Source organism: Papio anubis, chromosome 4 (assembly GCF_008728515.1).
Source record: "Papio anubis isolate 15944 chromosome 4, Panubis1.0, whole genome shotgun sequence".
Lineage (NCBI taxonomy): Eukaryota > Metazoa > Chordata > Mammalia > Primates > Cercopithecidae > Papio > Papio anubis.
This window is the reverse complement of record NC_044979.1, coordinates 165,132,062-165,149,281: the sequence shown is the minus strand read 5'-3', so window position 1 is coordinate 165,149,281 and position 17,220 is coordinate 165,132,062. Positions and strand designations below refer to the sequence as shown.

Sequence of the window (17,220 nt, the reverse complement as noted above, 5' to 3'; positions counted from 1 at the left end):
TCAGGGGTCCTCTCTGACATCTTTATCTCCTCCTAGTGAACTCTGGGCATCCTGTGATCTACGATGCTGCCAATTAGGCTGTAAATGGTGCAGTTGCCTCTGTGCACTCCTGCCTCGTGGGAACCCAGTAGGATATCTCTCCTCCACATGCGTGCTCACCAAGCACCGAAAATCACAAATCAGACCAAGAGGAACATCTAAGTTACATAAGAAATGTATTGAGTAAACAGGAAGAAATGTGGAATGCATCTGCCTATCTCTCCCTTATCACAAAGGGACCACAAACTGCTGCAAGCAAAAGGGGAAATAGAATGTTTCTTGGGGCCCGGGCACGGTGACTCACAGCTGTAATCCCAGCACTTTGGGAGGCCAAGGTGGGCGGATCATCTGAGGTCAGGAGTTTGAGACCAGCCTGGGCAATATGGTGAAACCACACTTCTGCTAAAAATAATAATAATAATAATAAATAAATAAATAAAATACAAAAATTAGCTAGGTGTGGTGGCACACACGTGTAATCCCAGCTACTCAGGAGCCGAGGCAGGAGAAAAGCTTGAACCCAGGAGGCAAAGGTTGCAGTGAGCCAAGATTATGCGACTGCACTCCAGCCTAGGCAACAAGAGTAAAACTCCATCTCAAAAAAAAAAAAAAAAAAGAACATTTCTTGGGTCTAACCTGTGGCCTCAGTGTTTAGTAAGGAGCAGATGGACAAGCCACCTCACTTCTGTAGATCTCAGTTTCTTCAGCCGGCATTGAGATGATCATGAATCTGGTTTGCAAATTACAGTATTATGTGAGGAGATCAAATCAAACACCCAGAGGAAAAACCTGGCATAGAAATCATATGCATTTGTGCTCCACGAAGGAATTACTACCTTGGTATAATAAGATATATTAATATGTAAACTGTATTGAATGTCACATTCTTTAGACACAGTGGCTTCAGACACATTTTATATGTTTTCATGCTGCACACTCATGTTTATCTTAATGTCCGTAATGCTCAGCAATACTAAATTTAGAAATTTAATGTTCTATATTGATACAAAAATTAGTGTGAAACCTGGTTTCTCAACAAAACACACAACAAGTGCATTGCCACTCTCTGTGATAATGACTGCATTTTCCCGGAGATTTCTCAAGCTCTGCTTTCCCTTGTGCTCCTAAGAGGACTCATCTAATTAGGTGGTAATTTAACGTAGGTTTTGATGGTGCAAAAATACGACTGAGCAACACCTAGTTGGGTAAAGTGCCAAATGCTCCCTCTTATGGCAAGATTTAATTCTTGGGGGCTTTGCTTTCAAGGGTTTACTAACACCTCGGTCCAAATTATTGTTAAGTCAATATTTAATAATGCTTCAGGTGTGCGAGATCAGCAATTCCGTGATATCTGTTGTCACCAAATCTTGGCAGCACCTCCTTGAATATTGCAAACATTTACATGCGTGTGCCAGGCATGTGAAAAGAGGAGTATTGCATGCTCTGAGAGAGCGGCCTAGAGAATCCTATACCCAAGGTTGTCGCAGCTGACCGCAGTACTGTACTCACTGAACCAACGCTAATGCACAGAAAAGGCTGTGACGTCTCCTGTACCCAGAATATCTTATCTTCCTATATACAATTTTTTCTCTTAGCATTAAAAAACCCTATTCATTATGTTTGTGTACTCGGTTGCAAAGAATGAAATGTTTAAAGGAGATGTCAAATGCATCAACTGAAATATTGCCCCAGGTTTCTTGCCTTTGGAAAATTTAGCACACTGATCTAAGCAGACCTTTTAATGAGACACAAGGGGACTGACTGACAACATCTTTTCTGAGCTGACCCAGCCTGGCCGGCTTGTTTTGGAATAAGAATAGCATGTTCACTCATCTGTGTATTTCCTAGTGGCTTCACAATGAGCTAGTGCTGGACGCTTGATGCTGGTTATTTTATCTACTAAGAATCCAAAGGTAATTAAAGTGTTCACAAAGGAAGAGAATACAAGTTTGTAACCCTGATCTGGGCACAATTGCATTCTCAACGTGGGGTCTTTGAGACAGATGTTAGAACGTGTAGTTATCGCTATTGGAAGTAAATCATTACCGGTGAAATTCAAAAACTAAAGTTTGAGGTCAAGGTTTTTTAAAAAAGAGCAAATGGCAAAGGATTCAAGGATATTCTTATGCTATTACTGCCATTCATGTATGTTCTTATATGCTTTCTCGAATAAGAGAGTGTAGGGCAGAGTTAGAGGTGTTTGGCTGGTAATCTAATCAGCATAATTAGAACATTCTCATCACCGCACCATGCCTGTCCTTTTCTTATTCATTCATGATTTCCCAAATGCATGAAGAACCCTGCTATGTGCCTGGTGCTCCTCCAGAGATTGAGGTTACAGTAGAGAATAAGATAGGCAAATCCCCATACAGTTTATTTTATATTGTGAAAATTTTAAAAATAATAATTGAAATTATACACACACACATATATATATTCACACATAGACATACACAGATGTGTCAATTTCACATGAAAGTAACTGACTTGTAGAAATAAATCGGGTGAGAGGTAAAGAATGACTTGGGGTTGATGAACCATTTTAAAAGGAATCATTTGGGAGAGTTCTCCAGGGAGATGACATTTCAGCAGAGACCTGATATAGTAAGAAAACAAGCCATCTGAAAAGAGAGGAAAAGAGGTTTCCAGGTAAGGAGGAATGCAAATAGAAGAGCCGAGAGGTGGGAACATGCTTGACACCCCAGAGAAGCAAGAAGGCCAGAGAAGGCATCTAGAATGTAATGAAGGTGGAAGATAAGCAGGCAGGTTAAAACTTTTGGTTTTATTCTCACTGAGGAAAGGAAGTCACAGGAGGATTTTGAGGGAGGACGAGCAAGATTCCTGTGTTCCATTACAAACAGTTTCAGTGCTGGCATGATAGCAGGGCATCACACACATGGACTGGACTCCTGCATATGTGCCCTAAAGGAGGAAAGAGGTAGAGAACCACTGCTTTAGGAAACTCCACTAAACATACTCGAATCAGAAGGGAGGACAAAATAGACAGAAATAATGTTTTTTCTTTGGGCCCATTTACCATTTGCTATTCTGTACTTAAAATCTACTTGTAGTTCGAGGGAATAAAGCAATTCACTAAGTAGCACTGTATTTGTATGCCCACAATTGCACAATTTAATGAAAATGTGATCCCTAAAAGGAAACAGACAAGGCATAAATATCAATACGCTCATTAACTAGTTATTATGGATAGGGTGCACACATGAGTGAAAATATAATTTAAACTTTGGTTTTCTGACCTTGTCTAATGCCTTGAAAGCAAGGGATAATTCAACCAATTGCACATTACTCTTCTCTTGTCCAGCTTCCCCTCCATGAAACTAAGGCTTGATTTCGTTTCCAAAGAATCTAATTTCACCAAGAATACGATGGAATGCCTCTAATGACGCCCTCCACTTACACTTTCACTTGGAGCCAGCAGCGGCGTGCACCACCAGATTATTATGAGGCTGAATGAAATAGAGGCATTCATCAGAGCTAAATAAAAATAAACAGTGGAAATTGCCTGTCAGTCTCAGGGGGAACATGAAGGGTTGTTTAAAGATATCTTCCTTTTTAATAAGAAATTTTATTACTTTGGGGGCGTGTTATGTTATCATTCTCAGAGTAAGCCAGCTGCCACATCACCTTTGTTGTTATCTGAACCTGTAGCTCTGGTGCTGTGAGCTGTTGTTAGGCACAAGCATGAAAATAGATGCTTGATGAACATTTCAAGGTGGTGGGGCTGAAACCAAGCATCATGGCAGAATTTTGAATCAGCTATTGCTCCTTCTCTGTCTTTATCGCTTTCTCTCTAGGCTCTCCTATTACACCAACACTGTGTTAAATTCCTGAGATTACCAACTCCCTGGGTTTCTCTTTCTTGGATTTAATAAGTGAAAAAAGAAAATATGAATTTAAAAGAGTAAGGTGATTGTGTTTCCATAGATTGATATGCCTAGCAAAACAAGATCAGCTGAGTTTAAAGAAGGAAAATGAGAACTATACAGGCATACCTCATCTTATTGAGCGTCACTTTATCGTACTTTGCAGATATTGCATTTCCTACAAATTGAAGGTTTTGGGCACACCTGCATTGAGCAAGCCTCTCAGCACCATTTTTCTGACACAGTGTGCTCACTTTGTATCTCTGTAAAACATTTTGGTAATTCTTGAAATATTTCAATTTGTTATGGTGATCTGTGAATCTGTGATTACTGATTTTTTTTTTTTTTTTTTTTTTTTTTTGAGACAGAGTCTCACTCTCACCCAGCTTGGAGTGCAGTGGCATGATCTCTGCTCACTGCAACCTCCACCTCTCGGGTTCCAGCGATTCTCCTGCCTCAGCCTCCTGAGTAGCTGGGATTCCAGGTGCCTGCTGCCTCGCCCAGCTAATTTTTGTATTTTTAGTAGAGATGTGGTTTCACTGTGTTGGCAATACTGATCTGGAACTCCTGACCTCAAGTGATCCACCCATCTCAGCCTTCCAAAGTGCTGGGATTACAGGCATGACCCACTGTGCCCGGCTGTGATTAGTAATCTTTGATGTTACTGTTGTCATTGTTTTGAGGCACCAATACGAGACAGCTAACTTAATTGATAAATGTTGTGTGTGGTCTGACTGCTCCACTGACCAGCTGTTCCTCCATTGCTCTCCCTCTCCTCGGGCCTCCCTATTTCCTGAGACACAACAATACTGAAATTAGACCAATTAGTAACCCTACAATGGCCTCTAGGTGTTTAAGTGAAAGGAAGAGTTACACATCTCTTACTTAAAATCAAGAGCTAGAAATTATTAAGCTTAGTGAGGAAGGCATGGCAAAAGTCAAGACAGGTGGAAAGCTAGGCCTCTTGCACCAAAGGATTAGTCAAGTTGTGAATGCAAGAGAAAAGTTCGTGATGGAAGTGAAAAGTGCTACCCCAGTGAACGCACAAACGATAAGAAAGCAAAACAGCCTTATTGCTGATATAAAGAAAGTTTTAGTGGTCTGGATAGAAGCTCAAACCAGCCACAAGAGACCCCTTAAGCCAAAGCCTAATCCACAGCAAGGCCATCAACAACGAGGCAAAACCCTCTACCAGCAAAAAGATTACAACTTGCTGAAGACTCAGATGATTGTTAGCATTTTTCAGCAATATTTTTAAATCAAGGTATGTACTTTTCTTTTAGAAGTAATGCTCTTGCACACTTAGACTACAGTAGAGTGCAAACATAATTTTCATAGACACTGACTGGAAAACCAGAAAATTTGCATGACTTCCTTTACTGCAATATTCACTTTATCGCAGTGGTCTGAACCGACCCCATAATATTTCCAAGCTATGCGTGTCTTAACTAATTATGTCTGATTACAGTCTTAACCTGGAGCAGCATCATTGCTTTCAAATATTAGATAAAATTACAATGCTTTTCATTGTAATTGCTTCTTCCCACTTTTTGTGATGTTTCTGTAAAGTGCATTGAAAAGGAAATACCTAATGGAAAAACAACACATATTTGATAAACTAGGATAATTAAGAAAAGTTTGACTTGAGGGAAAAAAATGGTCTAAGATGGAGAGAAAAGCCAATTATTAAATAGAAACACAACTGAGAATGCAATCCTTAGCCAATCATCTGAGATCCAAAAGGTGTATCAGCCTCCTTGAACCTGGAAAAGTCTTGATTTTCTTTGTGTGTTTCAAGTATATTTCTTTGCCATATTTTTGTTCCATCACACTCAACACATTGCAGCAGCAGGAGAATGGGGGGCTAAGGAAAATTATAAACTACATTTTGAACGGCAGGGGGCATTGGAAGGGCTGGCCAACTCTCTGAAAGCTGAGAATCAGAAAGACAGATTTTCAAAAGGAATTATGCATAAGTGGTATGTATTACAAGCACACAATTCCCTTTAGTGCTTCTGGAAAGAGCCAAAGCATAAAGGAGGAACACTGGCATTGAATGCTGCTAGAACTTCAAAAAGAAATTGGCCTTGCTTTATGTGATTCTTATTCATCTGTAATATAAAAACAACCCATCTTCTGTTAACAGGTCCTTTCTTTGAATGTCCTGATAATTACTCTAATATATATAGCATATCAGATTGGCAATAGAATAATCTTCCACAAAGCCTGGCCCATGGTGACAAGTCACAGTCTTGATGATGCCAGTTGGTATGTATTCAGAAACTGTGTATTGTATTAGGCTTGTGAGCCAGAGGCAAGCCCACTCACTACAGTTCTTGCCAACTTTTGATTCATTTCCAGCTATTCAGTGTTGGAGCAGATCATTGGAACTCACCAATGAGTTCTGCTTTTGTGCCCGAGAGCCAAAACTGCAAGGGTTGGAGAGTGCAATGAATCCATCTGTGGCTTTCCTCGGGGCCTCACCAATTCTTGTCAGTCACTTCAGCCCTGACTTGAAAACGAAACTTTCCTCCCTTATTCCAGAAATTTCTATGAAAATGGTAATCTGGGCTCTTCTGCCTTCCCTTTTTCATCCATCATTCTCAGTAGGAAATCATCAAATCCAGTGAAGAACAGGCCAATTCTGAGTGCTCAGTGATCCGTTGGTTTCCTCATTCAAGGAATTTAACATATCCTCTCTGTAAATTTACCCTGCACTTCACCAAGCCCCTCAATGAGAAGACCTCAGGTATACCCAGTGCATATCCCCATGGAAACTGAGCCTCCAGATGGAGGAAAGCTCACTTCCACAGACAAGGCTATCAGGAATCCACAACTCAACCTTGACACCCGCTGCTTGCACTGATGCTCTGAACTCATCTTGGGCAACTAATAAAAATTACAAACTCATGAGAGAAAAATAGTGGCTGGGTCTGGTTCGATGAAGCATCAGAAGAGCTTAGGTAATAAAGAACTAATTGCTTTGTTGCATATAAATATGCATAAACAAATTTGTTCTTGAATTTTCTGCTTTGTTGCTACATTTTTTGTAATTATAGATTTTGAAAACTATTCTTTAAAGAATATCACCATAGAGCAGATCCTCTATCTTAGAATAAGAACATTTCTGAGATCAACTATGCAGGCCACTTGACTGGTTATGTGAAGAAAGGATTACTTGAGCAAGACAGAGATGCAAGCAACCTGACCCTGTGGAAACATCTGTAAGAGGAATAATGTAGCATGGAAACCTCAAGGCCTCCTCCAGAATGACTGTCCTCACTTACCTTCCTGGTTCCATCACAATCCAAGTTACAGCTGCTTAGAATGATAGAAGAGTCAGACCAAAGTTGTGCTGCCACCAGGAATGTGTACACGCAGTTACATATCTCTTTCTCACACCCCACAGCTGCCACAGAGAAGGGGCAGTTTGTTGGCATGCCATCAGGATCCTTCACACATCATTGGCTCTCCATAAATACAGTTAATTACCAGGTCATGAACAATAGCTTTTAAAAGAAGCTTTAACTCATCTCTTGAAGAGCTGTTGAGACAGGCTTAAGACATCATGCTGATTGTGAACACACTGTTCTGCTGTGTTCAAGCCCTACTGAAATGCCCTCAAGAGCAGGAAGGCTGGGAGGATTGAGACCTGTATCTGAATCAAGTCGTATGGAAAAGGGATTGAAGATGTTGCTTAATGAGAAAAGACAAGGACTATACCTATATAAGGTTCAGGATATTAAAATACATTTGCTTTCATTGGTCATGTCCAACAATAATAGCAAATAGTTTTTGTAAAACTTCTAAAAACCTTTATGGATAGACATAATTATGAATAGACAAAACTACAGATAGACATAATTATGAATGCTGTTATTGTTCTTAACTTTTGTTTCACTGAAGAAATACTAGAATAAACCCTATAGAAACAGGGATCCTGTGTGGTTCGTTTATTGTTACAGGTCCCAGCACAGGGATACTGTGTGGTTCGTTTATTGTTACAGTGCCCAGCCCATGGTAAGTACTCATATGAATTAATTAATGCTAGACCCTGCAATAACTTAATAGAGTGCTATGGGATGGTTGCCTAAACAAATGGCTTAAAAGGCCCCTATCTAGTGATTGATCAATATGGATGATACTTCCTTAGTATTGATATTTAAATAATATGGAGTAGCTACATTTAGAGTTGATAGGGCAAGAGAGGGTCAAATGACATTATATTTTAAAATCATTTTCAATGAGAAAATAATGCCAAAATGATTATCATAAACCTGCTAATCTAATTATTTCTGTAATAGCAGAGCAATGATTCTGAATCTGTCAACTTATAGGGTTTTGTATTGAGAGAAAAAAAAAGTTTTGTAACTTAATTGGATAATTGGTTCGTTACTGGCTGACTGATTCACTGGTTTTTGAATGACCTGGAGGGGTCACCCAATTACACCAAGCAAGTCCACCTAAATTAAAATATCAATGTCAACTAAAAGTTCACTTAATATGATATTAGATTATAGATTCATTTTGTGTACAATTTTGATGCAACAGAATTATAATTTTATAAGCATAAATACTATTCATAATATAGTGGGATACCTTTTAAAATAAATGCCTACAGTAAATGTAAGCCTTTTCATTGGTGTCGCGGCACAATTTTATTATTTACTTTAGATTCTTATAAAATTTTATAGTCGACTTGTGTTTTCATGTCATGTTTTTTATTATTCTGTGATTTATAGCATGTTTGGTTTCTTAGATGGCAACACAACTCGTAGTTAATAATAGTGTGCCTGTGGAGAAATGCTGATTTACGATGCAGAGATTTCACCAAATTTCCAAGTATATATTTTAGTGACAATCAATGACTACCTGTATTAGTGATCACAGGTTCCCCTTGCCAACTCTGGTCTCTTGACTGCGGTTATCTCAAACACTGATGAGAAGGAAAACTGGCTCAGTAGGAGCACTATCATGGCTGATTAACTATGGGTGTCAGGTGGGAAGAATTGGCACCCTGTGCATTAGTACTTTCCTACATACATTAACCAACACATAATAAGCAAAAATGTGTGTTGGTGACTGTTTTATTGACTGGAATTAATTTAGCTTTATAAAGTACTTAATTCTCACCCCACTCACTCTAGTGGAGTTGTTTATCCACTAGAAGAAAACAATTTCTTCTTAGTCTTCAAAATTTAAAAGGCAGGTAAATTAGATTGCATTTGATTTGAAAATTAGCTTAACCCCTAAAGGAGATTTATTGGCTAATAACACTGGAAGTTCATGGTGAATCAGATTTCAGGGCCAGTTTGATCAGTGGCCCAATGACATCATAAAGGACCTAGTGGCTTCAGTTACTCTACCCTCTGCACTATCAGCTTCCTGCTGAACCTGTTCCCCATAGTGGTAAAGTGGCTGCAGCAGTTCCAAGCTTTATAACCACATATCACACAATTTGTGAGTGAGTGAGCAAAGCCTGCTCTCTCATTCTAACAACTAGGCTGAGACTCGCCCTTTTTGGCTCTCTTAGGTCTAACAACTGTGGCTGCAGGGGGTGGAGGGGTGGTTTGTGCCAATTCATACTCAGAGTGGGCTTAGCTTCCCATGAAGTTCATAGGCTGCATATCCCCACAAAATCTAGAAACTCATGAGAAAGGGAAAGGAAAAAGAAATAGAGGCTGGTTAAGCAAACAAAGTGTCCACTCCATCACATCAGCTTGCCTTTAAGAGGTAAAGTTACTCTCAGAACTTCAGTCCTCTAATATGTAAAATGAGGATAATAATAGTTGATAAGACTATTATGAGGGCAAAATGAAATCATATGAAAGTTTAGGATAGTACCTGGTCTACAGTAAATACTATACAAGTTTGCTATTATTATTTTTAATGGTAATAATGTATAACTAACTTCCCACAGATACCTTTATTTTTACACACACAAACTGGCATTTGCATGCAAGAATAATAATAGGGGAAAGTTCCCCAAACATTAGCCATTCATATTTTTATAACTTACTAAAAGTAGCAAATGATGACATAGAATGTGTCATTTCTCTCTTTAGAGAAAGCTTTACAATTAAACTGAAAATAATTTGTCCTACTATCACACGGTGCAGAAAACATTAACCTCAATATCCTGATACTACCATTTGCTGACTTTATAATTAGATTGAGCTTCTATATTCATTGTATTCAAATAAGATTGTGCTTAGTGAGGAAAGTTTTGTGTTTCGTCTTTGTTTTTTTAAAATTGGAGTTGAAAATGGGCCATGCTCTACTGTCTAATTAAAGATAACTCTTTCAAGCACACAAATGTTTCTCAGGAAGCACTTCAGTGCAAGCATTTTCAAGCCAGGTGTGGAAACTAGACATGCTGATGGGGAAGGAGAGTGGCAAATCTTTAGAATCTCTTTTTCTCTGATGAAAATTTGGCTTAAAAACTTGTCCCTTGCTTTGTTTGATGTTTTAGACACTTTTCTTTGATTACTTACAAGTGAGATGTAGGTTAAGGGAAAAATGGATATATGGGGAGTTATTATCAAGATAAAGAGGTAGATCCCACATTCAAAGGAAGAGCTGAGCTGGTTTTGGAATAACTGAAATGATGGGGTCAAGACGTCTAATGCCATTATGAGCTTCTGTCCATCCTCCAACTCTTTACCTTAGTGTATCAGCTTTGTTCTCCCAGACCAGATTTATCTATTTGATGTTGGACACATAGCTACAGACAGCTCTTTTCCTTCTCCTTACGTTCCATGATGGAAGAGAAAAGGATCTCTTCCTTACAGACCCCAGCTAGAAATAATTCCAAGAAATGAGTCAATGGGATCATCCTCAATCATGTGTACAGGTACGATCATGTGTACAGCCTTACAGGTAGGAATGGGGTCTATTGCTTGGATAAAGCAATGGAAGAAGGATGCTGAGCTTAGAAAAATAATAGCCATCTTAGCTTGGGAAAAAAAAAACAAAACGTAATTTTTTTTCCCTCACTTACCAGTTTTGTGAGGCAGTGAGCCAATTGTGGATTTGCACAGAACTGACCCACGTATTCAGAGGTAGGGAGTTAGCTAGCCCATCCTCCACAGCTCTTCAGAGTGCACATAAATGGGGCCATTTACTTAGTGAAAGCCCTGCTATAAGGAAGAGCCACCAGGGTTTCTCTCACCAGCCTATAACCAAAATTGTCTTTGGGATTCAGAGTCCCAGCCCAGAAAATTCTCTCAACACAACACACGGCATTCTCCTGCATTCTGTTGAGACTTTTCTGAATCCTGTCCTAGGATAAGAGACAGGAAATGTAAAGACTGTAGTGGTGACACATTCATTTGCTTATGAGGTGCATATAATTGCTGATTACTTTGGCACTTAGATGTATGCGTTAACATTTAGCTTGTGAAAGATGAATAAATTAACCCTGCAGCAACCATAACTATGGCATTTACTTACTTATTAAAATGCCCTTTTTGCATTTCACAAAATTATTTTTTAAAATAAATAAAGTTGGAGTTCAGAACAAATCTCACGTAGAAGAACAAGGAACAGCCAGGAGGATGGAGTTAGGGTTACTTTACATCTGACCACCAGACTGTCTATTAAGGGATAGTTATCCACTCATCAAATTCAGATCATAAATATCCACATCTCATCAAGCATTAGAGTGTGAAAAAAACTACAGCATTATGTAATGAAATTTCATTGTTTGCTTGAGGTCTTTGATAATAAACAATTAATAAGAAACCTTCATATCCATAGGACTACGCTGGACAATATGACTGTCCAGCACATTTCAGCCATGTATCCAGCATCATATAGTCCCTCCTTCAAGGAACGTGCAACGTATTGTGAGTCATGTAGCATACTAGTGGAAGATCGGGGATCAAATTCTAAGTTGTAATTTTGGAAACAAGTCAGTGTATACTTTATGTGAGCTAGATTGGTCAAGACACATTTCTTGGAAGACACAGGGCTCAAAATGGGTCTCAGATGATGGGTAGGCAAGGAGAGATTCTTTCGGGTTTCTGTTTTTATGATTGGTATAGACATGGAGGCTTGAAATTGCATTTCAGGCAGTGTGAATAGCCTGAACTAAACCACAGAGATCATCTTAGAAGCCTGTATGGGGTGCAGAGAGCGTGATATACAGTAAATCAATTTGGAGGATAGAATGGAGGATGATGAGATCTAGACAAAAAGATTTTCATTTGGTGCAACAGTTTGCTGGGCAGGAAAGTAATAAGAGCAATACTTTTTTTTTTTGAAAATAAGTTATTCTACTGTGTGTTGGAGGGGGGGAAGAGACAGAGAAAGACAGAGAAAGAGAGAGAAACTGAAAGACGGAGAAGGTGAAAGTCAAGTTGATTGTCAAGAGTCAAAAGTAACAAACCTGAAGCTTACCGAAGGCATTTTGTAATAAAGCCTTAAGTTAAGGTAGTCAGAGACATAATGAGTAAGGACGGTCATAAATATATTTTCTAAAAAGATTAATAACAGGGCTTGACATTTAGATGGAAGAAAAACGGAGAGTTCCAACTGCACAATTTTTGAATGCAGAGACAATTGAGAATTCAGATCTTCCCAGTCATGTTGGGGCACCTCCTATGCCCTCCATGTGTCTGGCAGTTGAGGGGAGTTTTTTCCTCTCAGATTCAGCATAACTGGAAAACTCAGCTTCTGAAATGGTTCCATCCATTTTTGCCTCAGGGAGAAATGAATGCCAAGATACGCATGAGAAATTTCTTGCACCTCTGAATTTCCATCTCCCAGCTTCTTTTTTGCTGTTTGCTTTGTTTCACAAAGTCTGATAAAGTGAGACATAATGGATTCTTGCCTCTACAAAAAAAAAAAAAAGAAAGAAAAAGAAAAGAATAAAAAGAGAGTGGGTAGAGGAGTCAAAGAATTGCCTTATGAAATAAAGTCCAATAGAATCCTAGGTTATAATTATCACTGGGTTATAATGGTAGAAGAGCAATATTTCTTTAACCAATAATTTTTGAATTGAGAATTGTTTTAGAAAGAGTTTATGTTCTTATATACATATAGTTTTCAATATCTGCATATGTGAAAATTAATTGAAAATATGTCCACAGAGTTGCAGAACTTCACAGCCCTGTATCTTCATGCTGCCTTCTTGTAAAACACGCTGAATCTGAATTTTACTGAAAATAGTGCCAATTAGCACACACCGGTAGTCGATCAAAATGATGATCTGGGTTTCACAAACCTTGAAGTTTGGGATTTTTTCCCACATTTCAGGCTTCAGCAAATTAGTGAAGTCTGAATTCAATTTGGGTACTTGATTTAATCCCCTGATCACTAGCCTGACTAAAAAGAATTAACTGTGACTTTTCCACTTTTTGGACCATGTCAACTAAATTTAAAAAGAGGTAAGTGCCATTTATTAAGTTGGTGCAAAAGTAATCGCGGTTTTTACCATTACTTTTAATGGCAAAACCTGCAATTGCTTTTGCACCCACCTAATAGAAGAGTAAGTCAAAAAATAACCTGCGTGTATGGGAGGCCAGTGTGGAAGGAATGGTCAACTTAAAAGAATTCCAAAGAGTCACTACTCCTGGCTCCAAGCTCATTTCTGTCCCTAGTCAACCATGTGGTCTTCAACAAGGTACTCAACACCAGTCTGTCTTATTTCTTCACTTGCAAAGTGAGAGCATTAAAAGTTAAATGATCCACCATCAGATCCCTTGTAATATTTATTTTCGTGAGATCATGGCCCTTGTTTTGTAAACCAGTTGCTGGCCTCAGAGTTGTGATGAGGCAAAATCAAAGCAATTACTGCCCTTTGCCCTCTCCCATCAGCTGCCTGACCCTGTCTGCAGGCACTCAGGCATAGACCATGGATCCTCTTTCTCCCTCCTCCAACTTGTCTACATACAAGGTCTTACCATTTTTTGTTCATACTTGTGTGACAGCGTTCATCTCCCAATATACAAAGTGACCTTTGTGGTACAGACCATGTCTTATATTTTCTTGTGTTTTCTACACAATCTACTATGGTGTTAGGTGCACAGAAGGTATTCATCAAAAGCCTAATGGATGAACGGGTTGGTTTGTTTCATTAACTTTATTTTCATTTGAAGAGTTTTTGGTTTAATAAGCCAAAAGAAATTCCAACAAGAATTTGGAAATTCCAACAAGTACAATAAAGAAACAATTAATGATTAGGAAATGTTAAGAACACATTCCCTTTTTAAAGTTGCAAGACCTGAGTACATACTCTTGCCATAGTCCATTCTGTCACATATGTGTGAATACAATAGCGCTGACTTGTAATGCTTGCTTAATAAGGTGTCTTCTTTTTAAAAGCTTTTAGAGTGGGGAAAATGGGAAAGTCTGGGTTTGTAAGAATGCGTACACATGCTGGAGAAAGGTTGTCTTCCTTTCAATTTGTAAAATCGTTTTCTACTGTTCTCAGAGATAAGCCCTGACACATAAGAAAGGAAACGCTTGGTAGCATTGAATCGTTGCATGCCTATGGGAGCAGCTAAAGGGCCAGTGCTTTGGGCTATGTAGGCTTTAAGAAAGCCAGATCATGTATTTCATTTTCGTGACCTGGATAACTTATAAGGGACTTGCTGTCACGTACCCACAGAAAAAGGAATTGTCTAACTTCTCATACCATGGCATAAGAGAACGATGTACTTTGCAAGCTGTTAGAACCCTAGGAGACTCCTCAGTACAACAATCTCATTTGCAGAAGAAGTTTAGAGAAGCCTCTTATGATTAAATAAATTTTATTATTTTCCACTTAACAAAATTCATTCACACTTTACTATAGAGCCAACAATGGTTTAAAATGACCTGTTTAGTAATGTCATAAGTGGAATTTCTACTTGAATATAAATGTTGTCTGTTTAAAAAATCTGGCTGGGCGTGGTGGCTCATGCCTGTAATCCCAGCACTTTGGGAGGGAGACTAAGGCAGGCAGATTGCTTGAGGTTAGGAGTTCAACACCAGCCTAGACAACATGGTGAAATCCTGTCTCTACTAAAAATACAAAAATTAGTCAGGCATGGTGGTGTGTCCCTGTAATCCCAGCTACCTGGGAGGTTAAGGCAAGAGAATCACTGGAACCCGGGAGACAGAGGTTACACTGAGCCAAGATCCTGCCACTGCACTCCTGCCTGGGCGACAGAGTGAGACTCCGTCTCAAACAAGCAAACACACAAATAATCAATCAAAAACAAAACAAAACCAAACAAACAAAAACTTGGGCTCTGGAGCTCTGGAGTGAGATACAGCTGGGTTTAAATCTGAGGTTGGCCTTTACTGGCTGTGTGTCCCTGGACAGGTCACCTAATGTCTTTAAACATTTGTTTACATGTTAAATGGAAGATATTCTACTCTCTACCTTAAGTGAGACATTCCGTGAATAGCATAAAACAGCGCCGTGTGGTTTTACATATGGTAAGTGCCCATTTCAGCCTCAATGTCTTAAAACAGTTGCAATTCTTTTCTAGTTCTTCTCATTATAAAATTATGCAAGACAGATTTTTAAACCTAATGCTTTGATGGCACATTAAAGGTTGAACTGTCCAAGACAGAAGAAGATGTGATTGTTTGCATGTAACTGATATGAGGAAAAGGGTTGATAGCCTTTATTTTGGATGATGAGTTTTGGCCTGGGATTGCTGGCATTCTTGGAATGTGACAATTCCAGGCAATGTTTACAGTACTCAGATGTTCTCTGAGATAGCATTATCTGGAGGTAATCTTTTGTTGATTGTCAGTAGGGACAAATGGAATTAATTTAGCATCGATCTCTCTCAGCCTCTCTCCAATCTTTACTCCTACTCCACCAAACACAGCATCTAACCAAACCAACCACCAAGTAAAGCAAGCCAGCCAGGTAATGTCTTCGGACTATACAATGTCATTTTTAACCCACTAATGTTTAAGGAGAATTAATATACAGAGTCTCTAGAATTTGCCAGCACATTAATACTGCTCTGAGCAACCTAAAGAGGCTTTGGACATGCCGAGGAGTATTTGGAGAAAGGAATTGAGAAGAAAGTGGACTTTAAAAAGTGTTTCTTCTAATGTTCTTAGAAATCACTCTAAAGTTCATTGAGAAATGCAGGTAATGAACGAAGGATTTTTAAAAGGCACTGTGGTAGTTGTCTTGCTTTTCTTTCTTCAGTTTAATGTGATACAACGTTAAGACTGAAATTCACTTGGAGTTCTCATATTTATTCAAATTGCAGAATTTTAGGGAGAAAATTTGAACAACTAAATCATCTTAGGGCTTTAAGCTGTATAGTTGTAAGAAAAAGAACTTGTGTGTTTAGAGTTATGTTAAACTACTTAGCCTTACTTACATTAAAGCAATGAACGATAACCTTGGTATACATAGTACAGTCAAATTTTATCCATCCTATTATTAGCTTTTTCAGTGAGGTCACCAGTAAAACCTAAATCGAGAATCTGGTAAGTCATTACTTCCCATTCACCTAAGAATTTTTAGCAGTAGTATATCCTTGGATGTTCCGAGGATAAAGCTTATTATCAGGTTGGATCAATGCAAGACAGACAGCCAACTATATTATAAAAGACAGTAGATAGAAAGGATCTTTAATAAATGAAGTCAATTTCTTTCAGTCGGTATTCAGGACTTATCATGTTGAATAGATGACATCTATTCTCCATAATTCGTTTTAAAAGTACCCTGGGGACTTACCTGTGAGTACAAAAGCAAAAGAAGACAACTTACTCATTGGGACTAAAAACCAACAAGTTGAAAAACAGACTTTATTTGAGTCATCACTGAAGAAAGAGCTGAATTTCATGAAGAGTGTAGGATGCAGTATCTACTCAGAGGAGGCAATAATAAAGGGATGATTGGGCATTGCGAGAGGAAACCTCATCTAAAGGGAGAAAACGTACTTTTTTGATAAAAGAACTCTAGGCAGGACATTGTTAAAGAAAAATAACAAGCTCAGGCATTGTGTTGCTCTTCATGTAGAATTCTACAACTTTTAAATGGAACTGTTCTTTTCAAGGTGATCAAAAATTAGCGAAGAATTTTGTCTACTATCCTTGCAAATTCAACATCTTTATTATATTGACAAATGCAACTAATTACATATACGTCACAGATTAACTATAAATAAATTCTGAGGCTGTGTGAAGGAATTATTTTGTCCAGACAGGAATTTATGAATGAGTGAAAAATGAGAGGGTGCATATATAATACACAGCTTCCCTGTATACACGGCTTCAGTGTCTCTACATCTCTCCATTCCAGGAATAGATTTGTAATATAATCAACCAGAAACAG

The 17,220-nt window shown here is 38.6% G+C and overlaps 1 protein-coding gene and 1 long non-coding RNA gene across 8 annotated transcripts in view; one reads left to right on the top strand and one right to left on the bottom strand.

The window, feature by feature from the left end:
- Positions 1–17,220, top strand: part of GRIK1 (glutamate ionotropic receptor kainate type subunit 1) — a 404,603-nt gene that overhangs the window by 128,850 nt on the left and 258,533 nt on the right. The window lies entirely within an intron of this gene.
- Positions 11,947–17,220, bottom strand: part of LOC108584910 — a 68,176-nt gene continuing 62,902 nt past the window's right edge. Inside the window, exon 6 of the long non-coding RNA XR_002520681.2 lies at positions 11,947–12,758. This is a non-coding gene — a long non-coding RNA (uncharacterized LOC108584910). The remainder of the gene's footprint in view (positions 12,759–17,220) is intronic.